The following is a 13,178-nucleotide window of genomic DNA, read 5'->3' as shown; positions in this document are numbered from 1 at the left end:
AGTCCATTTCTGTTCTCTGATGTAGTTTCCCATTTAGGGGGGGTAAATCAGGCTTGTGAAAGGCTCAGCTGAGAAGTGGTGTGTATGTACAGCATTGAGAAGTGCCATGCAGCCCTTTCAGGGTGGTGGTGGTGGCTGCAGTAGAACATCAGACAGGCCCTGCAGGCTGCATCTATGCAGAAGAGGCAGGTAATTAGGTTTATCACCTGCCCAGCTGATGTATTGCTGTGAGAGAAAGTGTTTTGAAAATATGAGGAAATGAAGGAATGTCTGAAATAATAATGAAATGAAATACCATGTGGGCTGAGAAACCGAGTGGGATCATCAAATTAAATGGTGCATAACCAGAAATTTCCTTTAGAAGCTGTTATTTGAGGATACCATTACGCTTCTCAGAGACCCAGTGGAGTCCAACCACTTAATTAACTTTTATGATCTGGATAGAAACCACTACCAATCTTTGCCTACTTGACCTGGCACTTTCATTTCTCACTTTTAAACAGACACACAGTACTTCAGAGATTTGTTAGTATTGCAAAGGCCTCAAACTACTTGGCCATGGAAAGATAAAGAAATGTTTGCTGCCACCCAGAAAACCTTCTTTGCCTTGCTGATCTAGTTCTTCAGTTAATTGCTAAAAGGCAGAAGGTTGTAGAAGTTAACTGCTAATGCTTTCTCAGTCCTTTCAATCAGGAAAGGGTCATACCAGAGCTGAAATAAGGTTTTTTTCTTGTTGAGGTAGGGAATTTCAGATTAAGATTAAGTTCTTAATCCAGGCACAGTTTTGTCCCAGAGGGCAAATCAATTAAAATTTCTGTTACCCACCAGTAAATTGAATCACTATTTATTCTCCAGCTCTTTTCATGTTTGCCAATTAACCTGTGTTTATCTAAACCTCAAGTTCTTGAGGACACTGTCTGTGATCGGCATGCACATGTCTTGGATGCTGTGAGTTCTACCATCTTTTGGAATCCAGCTGTAGCAATACTTAGAGTGTGTAGTAGAGCAAGGCAAAAAATAGAAGAACATACATATCCCAATCTCGTTCTCATTTCATTTATAGAAGTCAAGGAATAAATTTTAGGACAATTGTGGGAAGACACCATGAGACAAGATAACAAGAAATAATGTAACATTCCTTCAATTACTGATATAAATGATCTTGCTTATTGTTGTGACTATATCCAAGAGCTACATGAATGACATGAACGAAACTTGAAGAACAGAAACCAGGTAACTTTTAACATTTCCACTTAAATTGTTAACCTATTTTGTAAAAACAAAATTTTTTACTGAATTAGACCAAGAAAGGATAATATGGTAACAAAAGCACAGTCTACAATGTGAGTTCAGTATGTGGCATCACTGGGCAGTGAAATGTGTTTAAGGACTCTGCAAAACTGCTCAACTGAGCACGGAAGGCAAATCTTCCACTGCAGATCCAGGTTCTATTTCAAAACTAAAAGAAGGTAAATTCTCCTAATCAAAGTTACAAATTGACCTAATTAATTTTATAATTAACCTTGATAATTGAAAGGAAAAAAGGTGACCTTCACTGAGTTTGTTCAGTGTTTAGTTTCAGACTATAAGCAAATTCATTCCAGCTAATAAGGCCACTACTCCCAAATGCTGATGGGATAAAGTAGAAATTAATTAGCACATGCAAATGAAGACTACTTTTATTACACTGTAGTGTAGTTCCCAGTTTATTCTTCTAAAGTATTAAACTATTCTAACATTAAGTTTTTAGGATAGTGTATCTTAGAGATGTACAAACATGTGTCTTCTAGCAGAATATCTTTCCAAATAAGCAAGCTGTTTAACAATAAGATTAGTATTTACTGAAACCACATCTTTAAAACAAACAAATCCTTAACAGTTTTTGTGAATTATCCTAATTGGAGTAAATTTTGCAGTACTTACTCCTTTCAGATTTAGGTCATCTCATCTCAAGTTGAAAAGGTAGAAAAAGCGGATTCATTTGAATTTAGGGTTGAATAAAATAAACAGGATTTCATTAAACCTACAGAGCAGTGATCTTCTACATCTGCATATAAATAACTGCCTACCTCCTGGCAGGGCAAATAACCTGAAATAAGTTTTAAACTGTCTGCTATTCCAGCACTGTCAGCTTGAATTAATTCTTCCTGAAAAAGCTTTAAGAACTGAGCCTCATGCTAGAAGCCAGGGTGGTGTCTCATATGGGCTGTCCACTAACTTGTGTGAATGATGGCAAACTTCTGACTCCAAATCTCATTGCAGTCTGGCTCTTTTATCTCAGTGATAGGGGGCAAAAGAAAACTTCTCAGGTGCTATTCAAATGCTCTCGCACATGCAGATCTTGCCTAAGAGGTCCCTAAAACATGTTTTGAATCAGCAAATAGCAGAGTGCTCCAAAAATAGATATGAGAAGAATATTTTCCTAAAGAAGGGGCATCTAACACCCAGGGCTTATGAAAGGAACTCCATGCAGTATAACTGTTATCCTTGCCCACATCCAAACAGTTTCACCTTAAAACTTATGAGTGTTTTTAAAAAACTACCATTGAACAGAATAAAGATTGGGATAAGTGTGGAAAGGGAGCACTGGAAATATTCGCTTGCCCATCTGTCCTTTCTTTTCTTGGTTCTAATGTAATGCTTTTTGCGTGTTAGATTGAAATTACAGTCCTGGGATAGATGAACACTATAAAAGCATTTCAGCTCTGTGTAAAAAGTGGCTGAAACTTTATATCCATTATGCTTTTATTTTAAACTGACAGAGTGGAGTTGAAAAGATGCGATCTTCGGGTATTGCTGCTCAAATAGGAACTACCAGAGGGGTACAAGTCTCCAGCAGTAGTGGCCTGCTAGCATCTGTTGACTTTTATATGCGTTATCAATTGATTTTCATTCTCATACATCCACTTTGGATGTCTTTTTTCCCAAGTTCTTTCTTAAGATCTGCCATCAGATGGGAAACTACATGTCTCAGCGAGAGGAAGCCCTTCCATCCTGGCATGCATTGTGCAGAAACTGTACTTGGAGGACCCCAGTACTTGAGCTCAGCGCTGCTGCCCACACAGGGCTCTAGCCCCTCCAGAAAGAACCAGCTGGAAGGGTCTTAACAGAGCAAATGCTCTTTGTGAATGGCTTAGCCCTGAGTTCCTTGCTCGCAGACATGGGGTGTAGGAATAGAGTAGTGATGGTTTATAGGATCTCAGACAAAAAGAGCTTTAAAAATCTCTACCACTTGCCCTGACTTATCTGTTTCACAGTAAATCAAAGCAAGCAGTAAACACAGCTCCTACTGTGAGTCTGGCACTTTTTTAATGATTATCTAAAGCTGTCTCCTGAAGTAAAAGCAGCTCTTCTGCTCCTGACACCTTAATAAAAAAAAATAAAAAATATATAGCTCATTTGTCCTCATTCCTTGAAAGCCCTTTAAGTACTTTAAAATGGATGCTTATGTTTTTGTGCATCAAGGACAGTCTTACGCACTGGAATTGATCCTGGAATAGAACAAGACTAAACAGCATTTTGTTTTAGGAACTTATTGAGGTAGATGTGGACATTATGTAGTGATGGCCACTTGTATTTTTATGTTCTTGTGTCAAAATTAGAAGTGGAGCAGGCAGAACTCCTTTCACTGAAGTAATGCGCTCATCTCTCCCGCTATACAATTCTCAGTCCATGTGGGAGCTTTGGAAGAGGGGTTAATTATCAATCATGGGTTGGAGCATTTCTAGGACGCTCTTCAGATGCTTTTAAAATTGAAAAAGGCAGTTCTTGATAATGCAGAACCTCTCAGAGTCCTTGGTTTTGGCACAAAGGTCTAAACCCTGACAGGTGGTAGGTCTTCAAACTGAGGACTGTCTGCCACCCAGGGCAGTGATCTGTCTCACTAAGCTCAACATCATGTACAGCATTTTGAGGAAGTGCTTATATCCATGCACCAGCTAGAGCATGCCAAAGATGGCTGCAACTCATCCACTTGTGTTGTCTGGTCAACGTGTTTTATTTCCATAAGGTGTTAATGTGGCATTGGCAGAGTGTAGCCACCAAGAGCTGGGCTGAGTGAACTGAGGAAATGGAAGTCTGCAATGATATTTAAGCTGTTATTTAAGGAAAATAATCTTCAGTGCTTGCATTCATAAGGCTGCTTCTTCAGAAAGATGAATAAAAAAGCAGCTGCAGAGTGGCTGCCAGAGCCTGTGTGCTATTATATTATAAAGTGGTAAAGTTTCAAGGTGGGAACATCCCATTTTTATTATAGCTCTATGTCATATCTGCATCCATATGATCATGTATACAGATTATCCAGAAAGTAATGTCTCTTGTTTAGCTCCCTGAAGACTGCAACAGGTACAAAGAACACAGTAATGCTGTTCAATAGAATAAATTCCCAGTTAAAAAACACTATTTTTTAGTGTAGGAACCACAATTAACTACACGTTTTTGCCAGCAAAAAACAAGAGCCTGTATGCTGTGCTTTTGAAAATCTTCATGGCCATCTGGAACATGGCTTGTTTTTCGCATAGTGCTTTGTTGGCGGGAAGAGTCAACCTCTACTGCCATATCGCCAACATCTGTCTCTGATGATGTAGGCCAATGTAATTAAACAGGAGGCATTAATTTTGGAGCAACCTTTGTATGCCATATATGCAAACAGCATTCCTAGGTGTGCCACACCTGGACAGGGTGCACAAGAACAACAACAAAAAGTGCTGCTCAAAGCAAACGCTGGATCAAAGTCCTTAAGTGGAAAATCAAATTTATGGGGGTTCTTTTTGTGTGTGTGTGTGTCTTATCCTTTTAATCCTTTTGTGATATCAGCTATTGCTTTTTACTACTGATATTTCTAATGATTTTAGCTTTCAGGCACTTGTGCAATTCAATCCTGGTTCTTGGCACAACAGTATAATAGACATTCTTGCAGTCCTGTTCAAATCTCTTGTGCAAAACCAGTGATGTCTGCACATCCAGTGTGGCAAATAGTTCTGGGCAGAGTATAATTGCATTGATGTGTCTTCTATCATTGTATTCACCAAATCCTTTACTACTGAACGAAAGACTGAGGAAGATGTAACATGCAGAATTAGAGACAGCCTGTTCTTACTTGCAACACTCAGTACTGTCACCACTGACTTCATAAGTGGAGAGCAACTTCAGCCTTCGTTTTAAACTGGCTGGAATAGAAGGTGACAGTTTAATAGGTTATATCCTTCTTAAAACACTAAGTCAGTAGTTTATGCGCTTTGCCAGCTCTGTTGCATTTGCATCGTATCTATGTCATCCACGTGGGTAAAGATCTCTCAGCTAACAATACCTGGGGACTTGGGATATTACGCTTTATTTTTTTATATATATATTTTTTTATATATGTAATCATATGTTGGCTTTCACAACTGTGAGTTTCAGTTTCATACAAAGACTCCAGAAGCTGTAAACAGCCCTTTGGGTAGATAAAGACCACTGTATCTATCAAGTAGAGGCTCAGAGGGATTTGTTCAGCAGAGAGGGATAACTTTACCCTGATTACATAGAATGTCTTCTATTATGATGGGTGGCTGGAATAGAACCCCTTTATAAGTAGACACAAACCAGTGAAGTTTTACTATTTCCTGAGACTGCATCTGAACTTGCTGTGTATTTTCTTATTTTTCCACAAACTGTGTCTGATTACAACACTCATACTCAGAATGCATTGCACTTCTTTTAATTCTCAAGTACAGTGGATCACAGACAATAACTGTATCACATCTGGTAGTGCTGTGTTAAGAACCTGTGCAATTTTCTTGCTGAGACTACGCAGGGAATTATCTTGGCTTGTGCTATAGAAACCTGGAATTACCCTTTAGATTTTTTAAACTACTTGAAAATGATCTACCTGTAGCCAGCAGCTGGTTCCCAAAGCGACTGCCAGTTTCAATGAAGAATCTTCTCAACAGCGTGCAGTATATGATATTTCAGGTAACACTGCATCCAGCTTTACTGAACCAAATGTAGCATTTTCAAGACAGGTTTGTTCAGAACTGAAGGTTCATTTTATGAGAAAAATGAAAGTATAGTGCATCCTTCACCTTGCATAACAGCAGTACCTATCCTATGAAGAATCTGGAGATGTGTCCTTTTACTTCAATATATGATATATTTTTGCTCTGCCTCTGATATATTTAAAAGAAAAGATGCTAAAACTTCATGACCCATTTGTTAGAAGTAGTTGGAAACTTTGCAGGTTACACAAAGCACCTTTTCCCAACCCTCTGAAGACTGAATGACTTACACCTTTCAGTGGCTCCTTCTAAAACCCTTTACAAGTGTGCTGGCTTCAGGCACTGTCTGATAGACAGTCCAGGATGGATGAGCAGAGCCCAGGACACTTCTCTGTAGCCTTTCTTATCTGTACTTCTTTCCTCAGGCTGACAGAATGTTGAATCTCTTTCTCAAGCTGAGGAACATGAGTTCACCACCTTGCCTAGCATTGCTTCTCAAAGCCATATAGGAGATTGCCCTGAAGTAGGGAATAGCTACAAGATTGCTGTGAGCGTATGAGTCAGTCTGAGTCTTTGTATTCTTTTGTGAAGATAGAGGTGTTTGAACCTTTATGAAGCAAAATTCCCAGGTCAGGCCTTCTAGAAATCAGTTTTGTCTGGACTTTTCCTTTCAATTTGTGTGATGGTATTTATTTTACTATTTCAACCTAACAGTGAGCCAACATGGATGGTTGTCTTGTGTTCTTGTTGATGGGGACTTGTGATGTTGTTATTGTTGTGTGTGATTAAGGAGTTTATCTTGGAGGGAGACAGTTACTTCAGCATTTGTGTTAGAGGTTGCTGCAGTAGTGGGCATGTCTTCTGAGTTCAAAGGAATGCTGATCAATGTCTTAAAATATTGTTACAGAAATTATTTGATCACACTAGTGAATTAAAAGTTGGAAATGATTGGGAAATCAGAATTAGTGAACGTGGGAGTCTGACTTATGTGTATCACACAAGGGATAAGTAAATGCAGAAAGTTAAAGCTACAACTTACACAGCTTTTAACTGTACACAGAAGCTGAATATAGGGAATTACATAAACACCTATAAAAGAAAAGGAAATCAGAAGAGCAGATTACAACCTGCTTCAAAAATAAGCCTTGTATGTAAACATACAAATATCTTCAGACTCATTTTTCATTGTCTTAGATAGAGTGTGGTCACCTCGTCAACTGTCCTGAGATTTATCGTAAATAAACTAAAACATTCTTAGTAGAAAATTAGATTTGCCAAGTGATGGTTTTTCTAAGCCATCAATAAACATTCCAGACAATCAGCTCTGAGAGATAAATGTTTCAATGGAAAACACTGTTTGTACAGCTTCTTGTACATAGAAAGCTTAGGGGTTTTTAACCCTTGAGAAATCTTTGGAGTATTGTTATTCTTTGATCAAAGTCAGTCTATGATTTTCTTTACATAACTTGAATGATGTCATAACATTGTGTACCTAATTAAAAAATACTGGAACGTCAAGAATGGCATAGAATATAAAGGACCACCAAAGAGAGCAGTCACTGACTATCCCTGCTCTGTATTTAGCTCTGGAATTGAATGCTGTAGCCCATTATCCAGAGATGAAGCTTTTACTAAACCTTTGCCCCTAGTTGAGAAACTGTACAGAATAAAAATTCTCTATCTAAAATTCCCCTGGGGAAACTGCCCCATCTTGTTATTGTCCCTCCCCATGGAGGAACCTTCATGCAGTGTTATTAGGCACAGCAATCACAGATGGCCAATAGGTTAGCTAGGGATTTGTAAGCCTATGAGGTAGAAAGGAAAACAAAATTTACATGATGTGGTTTTATGCACATTCAGACACACGCACCCATAAATTAATGCATCTCTCAATTATCTCATAGCATGCCGTTTAGTAATGGCAGTCTTACCAATACTTGCTGAACTGGTGTTTGAAACACCAATTTAAGCACCTTCAAAGACACTCTGGGCAAAATTTACTTGTCTGTTTTAATATAAATACAATTTTGTGCTATACAAGACAGCTGTTGTCTGCATGTGGATAATTGGCAGAGATATAAATGAGACTACATGCTTGTCCATCTTACAGCACACACTGAAACTACAGTAGAGGTACGGTTTACATTGACAAGCTCCAGTAACAAAGGTCAGAGGGTAGTTCAAGTGTATAAGCAGAGGAGAAAGATCAGAAAAGTTATACTAGAGGCTGCATATCTTTGTGGTCATCTTTGATGGGAAGGTCAGCACCTGTCACTCTTTCTCTACATCCAGACATCCAAGAAGACAAACATCATTCAACTCAGCATATAGCCCATGTTAGGTTGTGCCTACCCTGCACAGCAGTGTGTGCCTGCAGGTCTCATAGAAAAGGAGACAAACATCAACATGCTTTCACACCCTTTCACACTTAAAGTCCGTGGTCACAAGCATTCTTTAAGTGCACATATAAAAGAAAATCCTTCCAGGAATGGTGATTATTGACTTGCTGCTTAAAAGAAAATGGAGAGGAACTGAAGTGAGATAGGAGATGTATTGTGGATCGAAGCCATATCACATGCAGTTCACTGCAGGAGGCTGGAGGCTATTCCAAATCATCAGCAAGAGGGGAGAGAATTTTTCATTGTGAGTTCTATCAAAAAGAAATAATTTTTTAAACAGACCTGAAAAAGAAAAAGCCAAAAGCTGATGTCTTTCTCCCTCTTGTTTTCTGGCATCAGTGATAACCATGGGGTGGTGGATTAAGACTTACCTAAGGAGGAGGGAGATAAGTCATTTTTTTCCCTTTTAGATGACAGCCCTTTTGTACAGCTGATGGGGACCACAGCATTAGGTATATAGGCATTTTGGCTTGCAAACAGTGGCTTTCACAGCACAGTGCAGCTGCTGCCATGTACCTGCACAAGCTGGATCCTTTCTGTGGGAGCCCCCTGTGCTCAGGGGATGTTCATGACCCATTGGCCTGCAAAGATACAAGCATGAGGATAAAGGATGCTTGATGGTATTTCTGCCTGTTGCATACCAACAGTCTACAGGATGGGATCCCACTGCAGGTGAAAGTAGGTAGGGATTTTCTAACTTTGTATGGTGTAAATAACACTGTGTTTCTATATGAGGTTCCTGACTTAAAGAGAAGTAAAACATTTCAGTGTAAGGCATGCAAAACACGCCATTTGGAACTGTAAAGTCACTCTTCCACCTCCTCTTTGGTAGTGTTTTACTGAGTCTGTGTCTGAGGAACCTGGAAATGATTATGTATATTATAGGAAGGCATGGTGTTATCCATTTTCTTCCCTTTAGAGACCAAAAAAGGCACTATGTTAACATTTTAGGAAGGATTCACATAGTTCTCAGCAGTGTTCCACATGCCATTACAAAGGCTGACATTTGCTAATCAGAAACTGAAAGGGTTAATAGGAAATAAAGCTGTTTCTTAGAAAAGGAGCTGGTGCCAAACCAAATGCTTCTGAACTTCCTGAACATTAGAAATGAGATTTACCTAAATTCCTATTTTATTCGCAACCTTTATCATTATACCAGGCAGATCCAAGATAGCCTGAACTCTGTAGGACTTAAAATCCAAATCCAAATATCACAGCTTCTGCCTATCTCTGTCTCTCATGTGTTTGAAGTCAATGGCATGGGAGATAATTTTTTTAACGGCAGAGCCAAAAAGAAGCATCAGAGCTGGCCTTTGCAGGAAGCGGGATGGAGCTGACTGCGGCTCGGAGATATCAGCAGAAGTGCTAATGAGAGACTGTCACAGCTCCCATCATCTGCTATGGCAGATAAAGCAAAGCCACTTGCACAAAAAGGTGGGAAGGGAGAAAGAAGTAACAGTAAGAGAAAGATTAAAAAGCAAGCAGAAGTGTAGGTATACTCGTACGTACAAGAAAGATGCTTATGTATGCATATATGTATGGTAGGTAGCTTGCAGTAGCTTATTTCATCATTTTCTTAAAAGCTTGGTGGAGGTCAGTGCTGGTCACAGAGCAGATTCAGAGAGTGCAGAGTAGAGGAGGAAAAACCATAGGAAAGGGAAGCAGAAAAGTGGAGTCAGAAGAGGGCATTTAACTTTTTGGGTGGGAGTTCTGAAGAGAACTGCCTGAGATAAGAGAACTAATGCAACCCAACTTTCCTTATTTTTTATTAATGTGGAGCAAAGAGTGTAATGAGGCTGTGTGAGAGATTACAGCAAACATTGCAGGAGCACCTAAGGGAGAGAGAAAATCCCTGAATCACTTGCCAACTAGATAAGGAAGCTTTGATATAAAAATAGCTATGAATGCTGGCTACAGATGTTCAGCACCTTTGTTCCTGTACCACAGGAAAGCCCATTAAGTGAGCTCTGGTATTTCCAGCTTCGTGTTGGATAACAGATCTGCCTTGAAATGAGAGCTCCAATGCGCAAGCCCAGCTCCTGTTCTCTGGGGTAGGAGTGCCTGTACCAGCACGGTGGGTTCTCTGCACTGCTTGACCCTCTGGCAGTCTGTCTTGCTTAAGTTCTGTTCTGCACACGCTGCCATGCCAGGAGGAGGGGGTCTGTGTGCATCACCTCCACCCTGCAGACAGAAGTCAACCAAGAGATTCTGCTGTGTGTGTGACACAGCAGGACAGAGCATTCAGATGTGAGCAGCACAGCACTGGTGTTTGCAATAGGTGTTCTCAGAACTCAGTATTTCAGTATATTCCCCAGAGCAAAAGACAACAATTTTCAGGCCAAGTAGAATTAATGAGGTGGGTAATGCTTGTATCTTTTAATACTGCAGTTCCTATGAGAAGCGGTGCTTATGTTCAGCAGTCTGAACGTTACAAAAATATTCATTTTTGCCACATTGGATCAAGTGATCTTGGGGTAAATACAGCAGAAATTGTGTGCCTGGCTTATTGTAATTAATACTCCAGCTAGGAAAGAACTTGTGTGTTCCTAGTTTGCTCGTTCTGTGCACTTTTTAAACGTAGACACGTGTGCTAGTGTATTTCGCAAGCCTTTTGATGTTTTATTATCTGTGTATGTGGGTGGTTTGGTTCCAGCTATAGTTTGAAGTGCAAATTTGCCTCACAGTTTTCCTGTGTGAAGGTTAAAAATACAGTCACAAAGCAGCCCCCGCACGTTTCTTTCTGTGTTTCCTAAGCAGAAACCTCAAACGAGGCCCTTTTTGTTAAACATCTGCATATTAAAAATAATAATAATAATAATCACCAGCCAGCTGTTAAATAAACATAAAGAGCTTCAAAGCCCTCCATCCCTAAATATCTCTCCATATCTCTCAAGCATTAGTCGCAGTGCCCACCCCTCTGAAGGCCTCCTGGGAGCAACAGGCAGAGCAGCAGAAGGAACCATGCGGTGCTGGAGATTAGCTCGGTGCCTGCCGCTCCCAGCCCGCTGCGCCTCTCTGTGCTTTGCGTGTTCCCGTGACTCATATGGAAATGAGGAGCTGGAGCCCAACCAGAGCGTCACATCTAAAATCAAACATAAAATCAGATATTCATTAAATGAGCAGTTCCGTCTGAAGTACCAAAAAACAAAGATGAAAGTCTTAGCAACGTGTTATATTTTTTTACTCTTTCTTCAGTGCTCTCGCAAAGCAGGAAAGCGTTATCCCATTTTTGCTGGCCCGCTGGTCAGTGGTAGCAGCAAATACTGCTGTGTGGCTACTAGGAATGCCTGTGGAGTTACTGAAGTCCTATCAGGTGTGCACATGGCAGGAAACAGAGAAGGAGGCAGTGTGTTAATTGAGTATTTTATTCTCTGGTATGGGCGAAACAGCACATCAGAGGCTTTTCTGAAAAGATTTTCTGTGAAAATTAATGTTTAAAGGTTAGTAAAAGTAATACTGAGGCTCTCAAGCTCTGGGGTTGTTGCAAAGAAGAATAGAAAGGCCTAAAGGGCTTGTTTTTAAAATGTGCACTTTTTAAAAGGCAACAAGTTGCACATGGGCCTTTCCAGGCCAGGAGGCAGCGGGTCAGCTGTGCCATACGGGGTGCGATGGCCCTCAGCCAGCTGGGAGAGCTGGCTTGCAGCAGCCTAGTGAGCATTTACTGCTGGTACAGAGCCACAGCACAAGATTCCTTCTGTACAGCCAAGGGCAGAAGGGAGAGGAAGGTGGCTTGCTCTGTCAAATTTTCTCCCCATGATACTCTTGAGGCACTTCATGCTATGTGTTGTCCTTTATTACAACAGTAACCTTGTGAAGTTGAGCCCCTTGTCGAAACCATCAGACAAAGAAGGAAACTAAAAGGGAGATTTTCCCAATTTCTTCGACTTTCTGCAGTCTTGAGGTGCTGCTTTTTATGTTTAATGAGAAAGGACAGAAGTGTGATTTTCAGGCTAGTGTTGCTTTCTCTAATAATGCCAGCAGACTAGAGCTGGTGGCTAGAAGTGACCTGATCCCGTGCTGCTGGTATGCTGTACCCTTCCCAGAAGGCAGCTACTCTGCTGCCGCAAAGCATAAGGAGGCGAGGTGAAATACTGATGGTGATAAGGTGTGCTTTTTAATCCATGCCAGCCAATGGTAATAGGATTCTTAATCCACCAAACGTTACAGTGACAGAAGTAAATTGGATCTGTGGCTTGGTCTTTCTTTTATTCCTTTGGATTCATTTTGCTTTATTAATATACTTTCCCTTAGACAGCCTCTTTTCCATCCTTTCCAGCTGTGAGACCCCTTTTCCTTTGCTTATCCCTGACTTTCAATTTCCTTTTGACACTGCTTTATTTCTGCTCTGCTGCAGCCTTCTTTCCCTTTTTCCTTCCCTCCCCTGCCTTGGACCCTGATATAAGCCACGCATTTTCCAGCCAGGCTGAACCTTAAAAGTGTGTCTTTTCATTTGAGGGAGATATGAAATATTAAAAACAATATTTTCTCGCTTTGCTCCCAGTAAGGGCTTTAAGGAGCTGTTACAAGGATTATTTTTCTTCAACTTACTGGAAAACAAAGATAAAATTGTAGCTTTCAAGCAGGTCATTTAATCTTAGAACATTTAATTGTGAGGTTGCCAGCCGTGATTTGATTTTTCATCTTCTTTTGTTCCAAGGTTACAAACCTTCCAATTCATTTATATTTATAAACAATGTTCCCTCTGCATTACATGCATGGATTATTAGGAACACCTCGCAGTAGAGTACTGTCAACTTTTTGTACTTAATTAATTAAAAGCCTCAAAGTTACCTTTTATCAAACT

Source organism: Coturnix japonica, chromosome 7 (assembly GCF_001577835.2).
Source record: "Coturnix japonica isolate 7356 chromosome 7, Coturnix japonica 2.1, whole genome shotgun sequence".
Lineage (NCBI taxonomy): Eukaryota > Metazoa > Chordata > Aves > Galliformes > Phasianidae > Coturnix > Coturnix japonica.
The sequence above is the reverse complement of the archived record's forward strand: the minus strand, read 5'-3'. Positions refer to the sequence as shown.